Consider the following 17,142-nt stretch of genomic DNA (forward strand, 5'->3'; position numbering starts at 1 on the left):
TAAGTGGGGATGTAAGGAAGTGGTATGGTGGGAAGATGATGGAATGGCACATCGTGGTGGGTCTGAGACGAGGCTCCGTGGGGTGAGCTCTCCCCAGTGCACTGGAATGCAGATGGTTGGTTAATGGGCTTCACTCCAGGTTGTCATCAGCTGGCAGATGACGGTCCATAGAACAGAAGAGATGCTGTCTTCCAGGGCTCTGTCCAGCTCTTTGTGCTGGGTTGTAGAACATTTCCATCCATGGGCTGGTTGGTTAATGACATTCAAAGGTGCAAATGGCCTCAGTGTGAGTGCATCCAATTCAAAGGGATCCTGGCCTGGGAAGGGGGAGACCCCACCTTGCCACCAACACATTGGGGTGATGTCTGGTAATTCCCTTAATCTCTTTGGCCTCAGTTTCCTGGGCTAGATAGATCATCTCTGATATCTCTCCTGTTTCTAATGATCTACAATTTTGTGATCCTAGAGGTACTAGTGATATGGTCTGACTTGCACTCTAGAAAAATCACTTGGATACCTGTGTGGAAATGGAAAAGCCTGAGGAAGGAAAATTGACTGGGAGGATGGTGTCCCCCTTAGCAGAAATAGTGTTTGGAAAGGGGATTGGGTGGGGCTTAGGAAAGCGTTTCTTAACCCAGATCTGTGAACTTGTCTTTATTAATATTCTGATAACCATATTTCAATATAACTGATTTCCTTTACAATCCTATTTCATTTTCTTCATTTAAAAATACAAATCTGAGAAGGGGAGTACAGGCTTCCTGAGGCAGATTGCTACCAAAGGCATCCATGGCACAAAAGAGATGAAGAATTCCTAGTTTAGGGGTGAAGATAATGCATTCAGTTTTGAGAGTATTGAATTTAAGATGCCTATGGGACATCCATCTTGAGATCTCCCTTAGTAGTGGTGAGACCAGTGCTTAGTAGAGAGACCTGGCTTCCATAGCTAGGTTGCGGAGTCATGTAGTTGGTCATTAAATCCCATGGGAGCCGATGATATCATTGGTCTGATCCACAGCTGGCTTATCTATAAAATGAAGATGATAAGACCCACCTAACATGATACTGTAAAAGTAACAATTAGATAGCATATGTCCGTGCTTTGCTTTTGGTTCTTTCAGATCTGATTCTATCATCCCCACCCTCCCCAGCTGTTCCAGTTCGGGCTCTCTCGATCTAGCCCCGCTTGCCTTGGGGGACCTAGGGTAAGCCCTGAATGTTCTGTGTGAGGAGCTTCAGCCTCCCCCTCCCTCCCAAACAAAAGAACCAGAGCCTCCACTCATCCCCGTTAGGGGATCCCCCATTAGGTGATCCCCATTAGGAATGTGTCTAGCTTTCAAAGTTTGTCTGCCTTTGGGGGAAGCATTTCTCCATTGACTTGGAAGAACCGTCTTTCCCCTCACAGCTGGGAAAAACATTTCCACAAATAACTCTTGTCCCAGAATGCCAAGGGCCCCTTTTTGTGGCCATTTCCAATGGGCCTGGCGTTTCTGAGGCGAGCGGTGGGAATCAGCAGCCAAGGGCATTCAACACAGTGTCGGAAGGCGGCCTGAAAGTAAATTGGATTGGTGTTTTCTTTACACCAAGCCTGTACCTTTCCATTGTCAGTCCAGACACTCTGTCTAGGGCTTTCTGTCAAAAGGAGAAAAAAGCCCTTGGAAGAAACAAAAGGGATGGAACAAGGCCTCTAGTTTTACATAAGAATGTGGCCCTTTGCTCCAGTTTTATAAAAAAACATTTTCCCAAGCTTGGCTTCCTTCGATTGCCTGTGAATATTCATCCCAAGAATTTCTCCCACTGTCTCATTAATTAACTTGTTGGGACCAGAGGGCCCGAGAGTGTCTTCCTTTTTTTCCCCTTTGGCTAAACTTGGAATAATGTACGAGGTGGCCAAGGAAAGGATTATCTTTTTTTAAAAGAAAAACATTTAATACTGTTTCAGACCAAAAGAAACTTCCAAATCGGAGAGCTTAGTGTCCAACTTGGACAGGAGGGATTCCGAGGCAGCTTTCTGCTCTCTTGAGTTCATTCTGAGATTTTTACAAGCAAGCCAGTGGTCAGCCTGGGGAGGTGAGAAGTTGGGATGCTTCTTAGGTACAGCAGAAATACAAAGAGGTACAAGGAGGCCCATGCTGTAGTGGACACAGAGCCAGCCTCGAGGTCAGGAAGTGTCCAGACTATGGAGAGATTATGAGCACTCCTTGCATCTCAGGAAGCATCCAGACTGGGAGAAGTAAATCCCTGGGGAGAAACCTACCTAGATTTTAGTCCAAATGATAACCAGCCTAGAGGAGAAGATTGGCAGAATTAGGAAGAGCTGAGGCATCCTTGCTGAATCAAGTGAGGGAGGAGTGTGGTGGGCCCAGGAGAGCTGGGTGTTAGATGGCCCCACAAGCTTGTCACAGGTGGTCCAGGTAGGTGGCAAGAGTATTGAGGTGATGCTGGTCTAAGTCCTAGGATGCTTTTGTCTGCTCCTTACTGTAAATCCATTTATTAGATGCCTGCTGTGTACAACCCACCATGATGTCTTGGGCCACCCCTTTCCATTCTCTTGTCTCTTATTTCCCCAGCTGTAGAAATGAAAGGGTTGTATTGGGGGGACAGTGCATAGAGTACTGTGCTTGGAGTCAGGAAGAATCAAGTTCCAAACCAGCCTCAGTCACTTATTCGCTGTGTAACCCCGCATGAGTCACTCAGCCTTTCAGTGTTCCTGATCCCTCCTCTGTACAAGAGAGTCAGATTTGAAGGTCTTGTCTGGCTCTAAAGACATGGTCCTAAAAGATCCTTTCTAATTGTAGAATTCTCCCTTCCTTCCTTCCTTCCTTCCTTCCTTCCTTCCTTCCTTCCTTCCTTCCTTCCTTCCTTCCATCTGTCCATCCTTGATAGAGCCTTGGGGGACACCCAGGATTTATGAGGGGAGAATGTTGATGACAGTTAAGTGTTCCTCTAGGGAGGGGAGGAAAACCAGGAAAGAGAGCTGTACTATGAAATGTGGTGGTGGTAGCGGTGGTGGTCATGGAGGTGATGGTGGTAGTATTCGATAGAGCATAAAAGCTACAGAGGGAGGATCAACCAAAGGTCAGCAGATTCTAAAATCATAAAATCGTTGGTAACCCTGAGGAGGAAGGTGCTCACCAACCTCCTTTTAATAACCTCTTCTGGAGTTTGAGCAGGTATCAGTCTCTAACTTCCTGTCCTTTTGTTTGAAGCATCCCCAGAGGATGTCACCTGGGGCAATCTCTGGCCATGTCTCCCATTCTCCTGGCTTACCCAAAGCTTATTGTGTGGCTGTGCCTCTTTAAATCCTTTCATTTGCCTCATTTGTCTGGGCCACTTCCCTTAAACTTACTGGAGGCACTTAGCCATTCTCTTTACCTTCCTTGACTTTCATTTTCCTGTTCTTAATCTGTCCTTTTCACTGGTAGGAAAAACCAACAAATAGGAATTGAGTATTTTTGCCTTCTCCTGTTTATTACTATATTTTCTTCTACATCAAAATGCAATCTTTTAATCTAGCAATTCTGGTGCCTTCCCTCTGTTAATTTACCCCATTTATATCTTGTTTGTATATAGTTTTTGGCATGTTGTCTCCGCGTTAAACTGGGAGCTCCCTGAAGGCAGGGACTGTCTTTTGCCTTTTTTGTATCTCCAGTGCTTAACACCATACCTGAAACACAGCAGATACTTAATAATGCTAGTTGGAAGCTTGGCTAGCAGCTGCTTTTCGATGTAAATTTGGTGTTTGGGGTTTGTTTGTTTTTAGCATTACTAGCTAGTCTTCCTGACTTTACTTTTACCTACCCTTGTCACTCTTTTGTGTTTCTTCTGTTTCCTTTCTCCCCTTTTTTATCCCTTTTCTGTGTATGCACATTTAAAATCTGTTTGTCAGTGAGCTCCCTGTGCAGCCACATTGTTTACTTTCAGCATCCCTCCACTTTCTCATTCATAGCTCTCTTTCCAGAATGATTCTTGACTGTTTCCTAGCCCCTCTGTGCCAGCTTATCTCTTTGAATCTTAATCCAACCCAGAAAACATTCATTAATCACCTACAAAGCACTGTGCTGGACAGGCACTAATAGCTCAGGCTTTGGACTCCTCCTTATCTGTGATCCCTTGATCCCTTCATAGATATTTGGTGAGAAAAGTGAGGATGAATGTAGCAAAACAGGGAGCTTGTGAAAGATGATGGGGGACATCAGGACTGTTGAGACCACCACCATTTTGGAGCAAACAAATTGTTACAGTTGAGTGGGATCTTTTCTAATCTCTTTATTCCACAGAGTAGAAAAAAGAGACTTTAAGAAGGGAAGGGATTGGTTTAGTCGCACAGCAAGTTATTGGCAGAATTGGGATCCAAGCCTGGGGCTTCTTGAAGTCCAGGCCAAGGCTTTTTCCTAGTCTATATCCTGAGTTAGTACTTAATCACCCACCTTAATCAAGGCAGCAGAGGGCAGGGAATTTAAAAATCACTTCTACTAGAATTTAGAGTTGCTCTTTTTGGTAGCAGATTTATCTTCCTGTGTATATCTTCCTTCACTTCATAAAAATAATTGGCTCTCATTTCTTGAATATAGTATTTCTGGGCTGTGGAGAGGGTCTGTGTTGGGTGGTGGCCAAGGGGTGGTGGTGGATTTTCTATTCCTAATTACTTCCCAGAGCTTTGGGTACCCCTTTTGCTGAACTACCAACTCTTGGCCATCTTCTCCCAGTCTCCTCTGAGAGCCATTAGAATTTCTCATGTTTCTGGGGTTACCATATTGGTAACTCCCCAGAGTTCTCCTTGTTTCCTCCTTTTGGCTTGGTTTGTGACTTCTAATAGAGCTGGGTTGCAATGCCACTCTTTGTCAGAAGATGCCCCCACCTAATTCATCCCATGCTCCAGATTTAAAAAAAAAAATTCTTTGAGCTCTGGCTTATAGGTTATATAAAAGGAAACAAATTTCCCACTTTATCCAAGTGGCACATTCTGACTCTGGCATATTGAGCTTACTTAGAACAAGAGATAGCTGCATTATTCTTTTTATAGATTCCAGCTATGCTGTATAGGCATTTTCCCATGGCACTAAAACCCAGACTTGGGCTCTTTCCGAACTGGAAAACAGAGATCACAAGTTTCTCTTGTGCCAGCCTTTGGCCTCAGGACCCACAATACTTGACACAAAATTCAGAGCCAGGTTGGTCTTCACCTTCCTCCTTTTCCTCCTGTTTTCCTTGTTCAAGGGCCTGAGCATCCATTAGCACATCTTGGCTCAGTTTTTGCCACATTTTTCCAATTAGGGGGAATAGTCCAGAAGCATGGGGAGTGAGGGCCTTAACGTCAGTATCATTATTCCACAGGAAGGAAGACAGCTCTCCTAAGGAAGCTTGCTCCCTGGGGCTCTTGCTGGAGTTGGCATCCCCAGCCTGTTTCATGTTCCTGACTGTGGTCAGCTCATCGTGTCATTGTTCATGGCTCTTGGCCACCTTATTAAATAGTGTTTCAGTCCTCCCTGTTCTAGGGATGTTTGTGTAACAAACTCAATTACCAGTACTCTCTTAACTCTTGCTCCCCACCCCCTTGGGCCCCTCGGTCTCCATGAGACTTCCCGAATCTTGTGTTATTGAATTCTCCTGGGGTTACAGATGGAGGAGCAGTGCAGAGGTGGCATGCCATCTCATCCCATGGCTCATGTGTAGCAAAGCTGAGGCTCAGGGACGTCCCAAAGAGCCTACCCCATCGGGGAGGGGGTACAGGGGCCAAACAGTGGCTCTCCTGTTTCCTTCTCCATCACAGCTGACTGACAACCGGGACGGGAGTTTCAAAGCCCCTTTTTGGAGTGGCTTAGCCAAGGTAGGGGCACCCCGGGCCCATGGGTTTCCGCCGGGTGAATAAATCAGAGGATTTGTTTCCATATTAGAGCTGTCTTGTCCCTTATCATGTTAAGTAGGGCAAAGGGAAAAGAAAGGAGGACCTTGTTGTCTAGAGGGCTGACCAGGCTGCCGCTCACTGCTGTGACTGGCGTTAATTTGGCAGAGTCCATGCAGCTGCTATTTTCAGCTGGGAAGCGTGAATTTGTAATAGCTCAGAGACTAAACAACACAGTCCATTCTGGGCAGGGCAGTCCTGATGAAAATCTGATGGACTCCAAGAGGTGTATAAAAAGGCACGTTCCAGCTATGGCCGGAGGAAGGGGCCTTCTTAAAATGCTTTGGAAAGGAAGACCTTGGGAGGTGGGCTGAAGGCGGACGCCTAGAGCCCTCTGAAGGTTACAAAGCAATTTATGCAGAAGACAGAACACAAGCCTCACAGTAACCCTGTGAAGCAGGGGCTGCATCTGTTGTCACCATTTCCCAGATGAGGAAACAAGTGACTTTCCCAAGGTCACACAGCTTATCATGTCAGATGTGAGATTTGGACCCAGATCCTCCTGATTCCACATTCAATCCCCCACCCCAAAGGAGCAGCATTTGGGATTTCCCTGCTCTGCAGATGCCTCTGCTCCCCATGTCAGCTTTTCCCCTAAAGCTTTTCCATCAGGGTATTGTTTAGTTGCTCAATTGTTTGTCATATCTGACTCTCCATGACCCTGTTTGGGGTTTTCTTGATAGAGATACCGGGCTGATTTTACCATTTCCTTCTCCAGCTCATTCTACAGATGAGAAAACTGAAGCAAACAGGGGGAAGTGACTTGCCCGGGGTCACACAGCTAGGAAGTGTCTGAGGCTAGATTGAACTCAGGAAGAAAAGTCTTGTGATGCCAAATAGCTGCTCTTCCATCAGGGTGCTAGAGTCCAAGATGGGGCCTTGCCTTTGACTGGCAGTACCTGGAAGCTGCCTGTGAAGATAAATTCTGACATTCCATTTCCCGCCAAATGCCGCTTACCTTTGTGCCCAGGTGGCAGGAGGAGTTCTGGCCTAGGCCCCAGTCCTGGCTCTCACAGGGGAGCTGGAGTCAAGCCCAGGCTCGGTGAGGTCACAGGAAGAATCCTCCTGGCAGGCTTTAGAGGGTGGAGAAGAGAGCCAGGCCAGGGCTTCGAAGGACTCTAGCGGTGATTTTCTCAGAAACCCTACACATCACATGCTGGTCATCCACTAAGGCTTGTGCAGGATTCTCTGAAGATGAGGGGCCCTGCCTTCAGGCTGCTTACAGCCAGCTTCCAAGGAGCGAGTGAAAGTGAAAATACAGAACCATCAGAAAGGATAAGATCCAAGCCCCAAAGCTGGAAGACACCTCAGAGATGTCTTTATAGCTGAGGAATCTGAGACCCGGAGACACGTGGCTTACCCAAGGTCTTATGGGGAGTGAGAAAACTGAACTTTGAATTCAGGCCCATGACTCCTCATTCAGTGCCCTTTTCTCTGAACCACACAACCTCCTGTGTTAAGAAAGGCCTGGGCTGTTGTCCTACCTCCGCTCTTATTGGCTGTGTGACCCTGGGCATGTCACTTAAAATCTCTGTGCCTCGGTTTCCTCATCTGTAAAATGGAGAGGATAATAACGGTATCTACCTTCCAGGGTTGTGAGATATAGCATGTCAAATGCACAGCCAGCCGTAAAACCTGTACAAATATCTAGTGGTGTTGTTTTGTGGTGGTTTTTTATGAAGGCAGATGGTAGATAGATACTCAGATACATAGATAGGTAGGTACATAGACAGACAGACAGACAGACAGAGAGATAGATAGATAAATAGATGAGTACTTATTAGGTGTTTCCTATGTGCCAAGCACTGTGTTAAACATCAAGAATACAAACAAACAAACAAGAAAGCCTGCCTGCACAGAGCTCACATTCTGACGGGGCCATGCACAAGAGTCCAAAGAGATTCAAAAAAGCCACAGGAAAAAAAAGAAAGAAAGCTGCAGATCCAGGATTTGAACCCAGGTTCAGTGACTCGAAAGTTCAGCCTGTAGCTTACAAGTAGGGGTGCACTGTGGCAGGGGAGATTTTCTGAGCTGGCACAGGTGGGGCTGGATGACCTCACTACAATACAAAGAGGGCGGAATTTGGAGCAGCAAGACCTGAGTTCACCTCCCACCTCTGCCACTTTCTCCCTGTGTGACTCTGGGCAAGTCACTTCCCTCTCCGGACCTCATTTGTCAAGTGAAGGGAGGCCCTTTCATTTTTTCTCATCCTGCTCCCTGGTCCTGTGGCTTTTGCAGCCCCTCCTAACTCTGGAGGTTGGGGGCATCCTTGCTGCTGACAGGAGGTTTATTTCTCCCTTTATCAGGAGGCTGACCCTAAGATAAGGCTTAGCTTCCATGAAAAACAACCACCCCCACCAAAATGAACCACAGATGGTGGTGGGATTGATTAATCAAAGGATCCAGAATTCCAGAACCAGCTGAAGAAAACAACGCTGAGATGCTGCCAAATGAAGTGAGCAACCCATTATCCAAGAGAAAAGAGGAAGAAATCTTCCTTTTCCCTTCTTGGCAGAGAGGTGGTAGACTGGGGGTATGACGTATTATATACGCAATTGGATGAGGCCACATAGTTGGCCTGGTTTTGCTCTGCCTTTTCTTGTACAAGGGGTGAGGATATGGGGAAGTGATTCTGATGCTAAGTGAATTAGGGAGTGGGGAGAGTGGTGCAGTAGTCAGAGTCAGGAAGCTGTGGGTTCACATCCTATCTCCACCACATGCTGGCTATGTGTCCTTGCCCGATCACCTTCTTCTGGGTGCCCCAGGTGGCTTACCCAGTGCACTCATCTCTATGGTTACAGAGGTTTTCCAGCTTCTCATACTAATGATTCACAGATTGGAGGGGGAAGAGGAAATACCAACCATTATGAGTAGCTCTAGCCCCTTGCTAGCTAGTGGTTGGGGAGACATCTAGGGTGGCCACAGGCAGACCTGAGCACTTTAGGGTGAATGGAGAGACAGGAGAAGTGACCTGTCTGACCCTGGGGCTTCTGTGCCCCCTGGCTCTCTGGGGAGGTGGGGGAGATGAGTGGGTCTGAGAACCACAGAGAAGGTGATTGGTTTGGTTGAGTGGAGGTGGGGAGCAGGAGAATGGGCCAGGGTTAGGGGTCCATGAATGGAGACATCGTCCCAGGCAGGGTGACTCCTGACTGGCCCCTAGATTGGAGCGGGAGCTTGGGAGCCAGGCCTTCCCTCTCTGGGCCATGCCTTGTGACCTCTCTGCCACAAGCTGCTTGCCAACTGACTTCAGGTCTGTGACAAAAGGATGGGCCCACCCAGCTGGGAGGGGGCAGGGGCTGGGCTGGCAGCTGAGATGTCCCGTAGGTCCGTCTTCTCCAGCCTCTCCAGGTTCTGAGTGCCAGGTTCTGGGCAGGGCTCTCCCCCTTCTTTCTGGTTCCTCTACTGTCAGACGCCTTGGGGGCCTGAGGAAGAGCTGCTATCTTGTGTTGTCAGGGGAGTGGAGGAGGACTGGCCCCTTTATTTCTTAGGACACTTGGATTACAGATGCTTCCAGGAACGGGGCTGGGGGCTTTTAGCTCAGCCCTCATCTCCTCTCCATCCCCACTCACATTTTGGGGTGTCAGGTTTGGAAAAACAGGCGCAGAGAGTTGCTTTTTCAGCTGTGAACTTTCTGGACGGTGTTAGTCAGGCCTCCCAGGAGAGCAGAAGGGCAGAGGAAGGAATCATTCCCTGTGGTGGTAGAAACTGGGAGCAGAAAGGAAGCATATGGAGGGCAGGCTGGATGATGGCTCATGTGATTGCCTGGGGGAATAAGGCCATAGACCTAGAAGTCAGAGGCAAACTACAGGTCAGCTGGTCCAACTCTGGTATTTTACAGAGGAGGAAACTGAGGCCCACAGGGTTAAGTGACTTGCCAGTGTCGCACAAGTCTGATTGAACTCTGGTCCTCTAACTCTAAGAGAACAGTCTTTGCTCTCTACTCTGATCCGGTCAGCTCCTGGAGGACTAGAGATGTTTTTCATTTCGTGTGCGTCCCAGTTCCTAGCTCAGTGCTTTGTACACAGTAGGTGCTTAATAAATGTTTGTCGAAGGATCGTTTGTTTTCTTACAAGCAGCTGAGGGGAGCTGAAAATGGATAGAATGCTGCCCAAGGGTCAGAAAGACTTTTTGGCTGTGTGTCCCCAAGCAAGTGACATCTTTGCCTCAACTTCCTCATCTGAAAAATGGGGATAACAGCACCTGTCTCCCAAGGCTGTTGTGAGGATCGATGCCATCATATTTGTAAAGTGCCTGGTGCGTAGTAGGGCCTGTAAGAGACATTAGCTGTTATTATTATGATCTTGAGCTTTGTTGAGTCTGTGAGCCTGGACAGCACACAGTAGGGTGGGCTGCTCTGCCCAGCACAGGCCCTCCCCAATCCCTGCCCTGATTCCCTGCTGGCTGGCTTGGCTTGGACTCGGGTGTGAAGGGCCTTGGGGATCCAGGTGGAGGCCCCAGGGAGACTTCAGTGGTTTGAGGCTTGTTTGCTTAAGCAGTTGGGGAAGGAAAGTGTGGGCCAAGCTCGTTGCTTCTAAACAGATTACTGGCTGGCTTTTTAAGTAAGGCTCCAACCCAGTGGTACCTGTTTCACATGTGGGAAGCAGCTTCTGCTGTCACCTAAGGCCCTCCCACTCTCAAACCCTTGCTCCCAAAGGCCTCTCCTGGTTCCCCTCCTGAGGGCACAGCAAGGGTCCCAGAATAAGCTGAGCCGCTCCAGGGGGAGGGTTTGGACATCCATCATCCCGCTCAGGCTTTTTCAGTGCCCCCACTGCCAGGACAGCTGCTTGTGTGGTAACTCATGGCAGCTTCTCTTGGATGATGTGCCCTTGGCTGGGAGGAGGTCAGATTCCTGCCCCAACCCCCGTTCTTCTTTTTGTCTGTGTTTCCATCCTGAGGGCCCCTGCTGTAGCAGACTCAGGAATCACCAGCTGTGGCACAGGGCTCTGCCCAGTGGACACCTGCATCAGTGTTTGTTAATTAGCCTGAGGTCTGAGCATCCAGATATTCGAGGTGAAATCGATCAGAGCACTCCAGCTATTTGTAAATGGTCTGGAGGTTCAGAGTTCAATGTCCACTGGAAGTCTACCTTGTTCCTGCCTTTCCAGGTTTAAATCCCCTTCAGTTCTTATTTACTGTGTGTGACCCTGAATGACACCGTTCCCTTCTCAGCGCCCTGGACAACTTTCTCAAACTATCAGTTAGATGACTGGCTAATCTTCATCGGTAGATGGACTCCTCATGGGAGTTCCCTATCTCCATGAACTCATAGGATGGAACGAAAAGAAAAGGCTTGGGTCATTGTGAGGATCAGACACTGTGGTCATTGTTCTCAGGGATAAAGGAGGGAGCTGGAGTTCTGGGGTGGGGGTGAGAGATTGCCCAAGGTCATCCAGGTCTACTGTGCAGAGGCACTAAACCTGAGGGTCTGTGCCTCCAGCTGCATACCTTCCCTGGTGCCAATGGCTGGGGATGAGATTTTGTCCATAGAGGCAGAGTGGCCTGGAGGTATGTGCAGACTGTGCCCAGGGACTGAGTCTTCACTGTAGTGGCCGCTGATGAGCACTGAACTTGGGTTCAGATCCAGACTCTGTCCCAACTACCTCATGACCTGGAGGTGATGACTTAACCTTCTCTGGGCCTCAGTTTCCTCATCTGGAAGATGAGAGTGTTGGACCACAGCCCCTCTGAGGTGCCCTCCAGCCCTGAGGTGGGAGCCCCTGTGTCTGCCCCTCACCCTGTTGCTGGGCCACACTGAAGTGAACATTCCACAAGGATTGTTTGAATTGAATCATGTTCTTCAATGTGATTTACACTTTATCTCAGGAGCTAGTAGATTCACAGATTTGGAATTGAAAGAGACCCTAGTCTTTCAAAGAGACTGTCCAGTCCAACCCTGAGTGATTGTCACATAGTTACCAAGTATGAGAGCGAGATTCAAACCTGGGTCCCAGCATCGTTGCATCTTCACTGGAAGATTGGAGGCAGAGAACTGGCCCTCGCACTTATCCCTAACCCTCTCCTTTAGCTTCCCTGTCCCACTGTTTTGTGCTGTTTAGGCATCCTTCAAGGCTGCTGCCTGCCTCTTTCTCTCCCTTCCCGTCTCCCACTGCATCGGGGCCATTTCCAGTTGTCCTGATCTGCATCTGGTCATTGGACCCAGATGGCTCTGTGGGAGAAAGCGAGGCTGGTCACCTCACTGAAATCCAACTTGCATGTCATGACACCACCTCCCTGATGTCACGGCTTTCTTCAAGAATGAATGACAAACAACAGTCTTCAGTCATAGATTTCCTCCCCCCATTCCTTCCCTGGCTGGCCTTACCAATGACGCTATTAATACTTTATATGCTCCCTGCAGTGATAGGTTTTCCTGTGGCTCTCCAGGGCTCACAGAATTGTAGGATGGTAGGGCTGAAGGGTTCTTTGGAGACCTCTCATTTTGTAGATGGAGAATGGAGGCCCAGAGAGGCTTGGTGCTTTGCCCAAGATTATCCCAGCTGCCACTGAAAGCTAGAACTCGGGGCCTCAGACTGCCAATCCCTTTGTACTATGCCTGTACAACTGTGATTGGAAACATTCTCTGGCTGTGAGGTAGTAGTGATTCCACCGGTCAGAGGGAGGTGGGGGGTGCAGATCTCTGGGATTACTCCTGTTTCCTTTATGTCACTGCCCAAGCCTATGAGCAGGGGTACTGGGCAGCAAGAGGAAGGATTCTCTGAAGATGAATTTGGTTGGTCCTTCATTGGTCAGAATGAACCAGCGACTGTTGAGAGTGGTCAGTGAGCTTGAAACAAGGGGGCAGAAAAGTGGAGGGTCGTTAATTTAGAGCTGGAACAGATTTTAGATGTCACTGAGTCCTCATCTCTCATTTTACAGATGAGGAAACTGAGGCCCAAATTTAGGAATTTATAGGAAGTGAGTGATGTAGAATTTGAACCCAGATTTTGTGACATCAATACCGTTGCTGTATCTATTGTGAAACACTTGGATGGAGAATCAGGAATCATAGAATTTGATCCCACCCATAACTATTGAGTTTGCCAGCAGCCAGGGTGCAAGGTGAATAGCAGCCCTAGACCATGGACAATTTTGGGGGGTATTTGCGTATTTCGTAGCCATTTAACATGCCCAAAATGGTAGTACTATTTTTTTATTGAGTTGGTTTTTTTAGAATGTGTCACTGGTGGTTTTTGAGGGTTACACCCCAAGTCCATTTTTTAATTATGTGAGTTTTCATAGCCCAGTGATTTTTAGGAATGTGAATATATGTTATGGCAGAATCATAATTTTAACATTCTTAAAAGATTTTTCTTGATATCAAGCCAAAATTTGCCCCTTTGCCACTTCTACCCATGGGAGTTCTCAGCCTTCATGAAATCACAGGACTGGGCCAAAAGTTATGGTGCCCTTGTAGGGTTAGTGTGAGGATCAAAGGATGTTCAGTGTGGTTAGTCAAGGGGTCAGGCAGACCTAGATTGATCCTCTTCAACCCAATGGCACTTTAAGTACTTGAAGATAATTTCCACATCCTCCCTCCTGAGTTCCTTCACTCACTTCTCATCTGATGTGGGCTGAAGGTCCTTCAACATGTTGGTTGCCCTTCTCTGGATGCTCTTCCAACCACGAGCCTCCTTCTCAAACCTTGGCTCCCAGAGCTAAGCACAGCCCTTCAGGGGAGATCTGCCTGGGTTGCAGGACAGAGGAACAATCTCCTCCTTTTTACTAGAAGGTCAGCCAAGATCAAAGGGGTATTTGGGGCAATCCTGTCTCACCAACTGACTTGTATTGAGTCTTGTAGTTCACCAAAAACTCAGATCTTCTCCAGAAAAACTCTTGCCTAACCACACCTTTCTCATCTGCTACGGAGGAAGTGGATTTTTAAAACTCAAGTGTAAAATTTGACACTTATCCTATTGAATTTCATTTTATTAGAATCAACTCAATGCTCTAGACTGTGGAACTCAATGTGGATCTCAACTCTGTTGTCCACTGTGTTGTGTTCACCTTCTCCACCCCAGCTTTGTATCGTGCAGATTTCATCTGGTCTCTTCTCAGTGGACACTGAACCATGCATGAACAGCCACTCTTTGAGGCAGATCATCACCTAATCATTTTCTCATCTACTCCACATCGAGCCATCTTCCTTATAAGAGGAGTATTAGATACCTTGAGTCAAAGCTTCCTAACATTTAGGTAATCTGTATGCACAGCATTCCTTTGGTGTCGGGGCTTAGCAACCCTGTCAAAAAAGAGAATAAAATGAGTTTAACCTAAGGCTAAGATGTCCTGGAAAAAACTCATCTAGTTCTTCATGATCAGCCCCTTCCTTTTCTAGGTTCCCACCAACCCTCTCCTTAATGACCTGATGAATTCTAGAATTTTCTCAGGAATAGAAGTCAAGGTCACTGACCCATACTTTGCCATTTTAAAAAATTGATATGATAATAGTGTTTACTCTGTGCCGGGAAGCATATAGTGTAAGGAAGAGAGTTGACCTTAAAGTGAAGACCTGGGTTCGTTAAGTCCTACTGGATGTGTCCTTAGGGAAGTCACCCAACCTCTCTGTGTCCTGGGCAACTTTCTAAGACTCCATGTTTTAGAGAAGGGGCCAGCCTGAGCTGGTGGAGGCAACTGGAGGAGGAGACAGCAAAATTACCAGGAAATTCTCCATGCCAGTAAATCCCAAGCATGACAATCTTTGCCCCCTTGGAGCTCCCATTCCATTCTAATATAAGAGGGGGAAGGGGCTCTAGGGACGCCGGAGTTGTAGAGCTTGGCTTGACACTGACCCAGGAGGAGCCCTTAGCCCTTCTGCTGAAGAAGGACACCAGTGACGGTGGCCTCATGGCTTCCAAGAGGAGTCTCGTTGGCTGCTCTCCATGAGCCCTCTGTTCCCAGCCTGCTCTGGCCCCCATTTCTGAGGAAACCCATGCTGGGTGAGATTAGCTTACTAGCTGGCAGTGGCCTGGGCAGTAAGTGTGGGGGGTGGAATTGGAGAAGTTTTGTTTTGTATCTTGTGGTCTCCCCCATTACACGGTGAGCTTCTTGAGGGCAGGACTATCTTTTATCTTTCTTTGTATCCTCAGTTCTGAGCAAGTGCCTGACCCCTGGTAGCTGCTTAATAATTGCTTCTTGATTGACCCACAAAGGGGGAGGAGTGTGTGTGGGGGTGTGGTCTGATCTTGTAATTTCATCTATATGGGGATCTCCTCCTGTGGGATCTCTCTCCATCATCCAAGATAAACTCCCATTGGCACCTTTGTAATTTTAGATTGTGGCATCCAGCATGTGTCAGAAACAGGACTGACCAGCTCCCGGACTGGCCCTGCCTCTCCCATAGAGCCAGCCTTTCTTCTCAGAGCCTTCCTAGCTCTGGCTGGCCCTTGCATTCTCCTGCAAACATGGGCAATATGCTTGCTTGGGAGAAACCTGGGTTCCAATCCCAGTTCTGCCACTAAGGCCCAGAGTGTTCTGGGGCAGGGCTCTTCCCCTCTCTGGGCTCCTCTTACAAAATGAAGGGGGTGGATCAGCTGATCTGTGAGGTGCCAGACAGCTGAGACACGGTAAGATAAGATCTAGGTTACTGTGGTTATTATTATCAGTGAATGGAGAAGGTAGGAGGAAAGCCTTACAGCAGTGGCTCAGCCTGGGCTGAGGGAGCAATCTTCCACTGGGTGGCCCTGCTGCCTGAGTGCCTGGGAAATCCGCTCTCACTACCCTGGCCCTTGACTAGAGGCTGGCATCCCCAGTTATTGCTGCTAGTATCAGTATCAAGGGAGCAGAGGGAGCTGGAATCCCCAGGACCACCAGAGGACTGGCTCTGTCTTCACACCCTCTCCAGGGCTGCCTCTGACTCCAGGTTCCTGCGGCAGGATTCCTGGGGCAGGGCAGGATTGAGTGGGCTGGGATGGAAGGTGCTCTGGGGAGGGCTTGGAGGTCCCCAGTGGCAAACCATGAGCAGTGACTGTTAGAGCATGTCAGGGAACATTTATCGAACCTCTATTCAGTGCAAAGCCCTGGGCAAGACACTATGTGCCTTGGTTTCCTCGTTTGTAAAATGGCTCCATGGCCTTTGTTTTCCTCTAGTTCTAAGCCTCTGATATTGTGGCTGGGGGACATTGTGGGTTTGTAGATGTGCAGTGGGGGGGGACCTCCAAGCTCAATGCCCCCATTTTACATATGTGGGGAAACTGAGGTCCAGAGAGGAGCAGGATCTGCCCTAAAGTCACACAGGGGCAAGCAGAATGGTCAGAAATCAAGCCTAGATCCTCTGTCTCTGGGAAATGAGCATTGGTGTCTGAACTTTTAGTAGGCCAAACTTCTGTCAGATGGTAATGCTTCTGAATAGGGATAAAGTTGTTCTACCTGCTCCCTATTTGTAGGTTGGGAAAACCTTCCTGCCTTTTCAGTTCCCCAAGACATTGCCCCTATGAATCTGTTTGTCCATGAAGAGAGAAAGTTCTTTTCCTGTAGAAGCCAAGGGTACAGGCTTAGGAGCTGGGTTCCATTTCAGTGGATGAGTCTGTTTCTTGGGAAGACTTTTCTTTCCCTCATGGACCCCCAGCGCCAGATGCCCCCCACTTGCAGCCCCTTCTGTGCACATTATCAGGGATTCTGCTTCCCAGGGTCTGTCCTGTCTGCCTTCTATTGAGGCAGAGCATGAGACCCAGTGTTGTGTTGTGGATTCAGGAGCTGGCCTCAGCTTCACAAAGATCTGGGTTCCAGTCTTGCCTCTTCCTTACTTTTGCCAAGTTATTTAACCTCTAGTGCCCCAGGGAACTATCTAAGGGAGTTTCTTTGCCAGAAATTATCCCAGGCCGAATCTCTTAAACATATCATCTGGTCCTATATGTGCAGGAGATACCTGTATCACAGGATCTTCTTTCCCACAGTAGTAGTGGACCCACTGATAGAAACATTGAAGGATAGATCCTAATTTAGAGGCTGTCACTAATTATGTGAGGTTCCTGAGGTTTTCTCCAGCTGTGAGGTTTTCCATTCTCTGATGTGCGTAATTTAGTTCTTAGTTACCTGTTAATTGTCTCCTTTGCCTTTGTTGTCTCCCAAATAAATTGCAAGTTAGTTGAGGGAAGGACCATAAAATGCAACTTTTGTCCCATGGTATCTAGCAAATCAATAGATATTGCCTCAGTTTCCTCTTCTGTAAAATGAAGGAGCTTGGACCCCTTTCGGCTTTATAGTCCTGATCCTTTGAACTAAGGTCATCTGTGTACCTG

General features: G+C 47.9%; 1 protein-coding gene across 1 annotated transcript in view; it reads left to right on the top strand.

Annotated features, from left to right (window-relative positions):
• The window catches only part of LRP5 (LDL receptor related protein 5), a 144,903-nt gene that overhangs the window by 71,031 nt on the left and 56,730 nt on the right, over nt 1-17,142 (top strand). The gene's annotated exons all lie outside the window — the stretch shown is intronic.

Source organism: Notamacropus eugenii, chromosome 2 (assembly GCF_028372415.1).
Source record: "Notamacropus eugenii isolate mMacEug1 chromosome 2, mMacEug1.pri_v2, whole genome shotgun sequence".
Taxonomy (NCBI): domain Eukaryota; kingdom Metazoa; phylum Chordata; class Mammalia; order Diprotodontia; family Macropodidae; genus Notamacropus; species Notamacropus eugenii.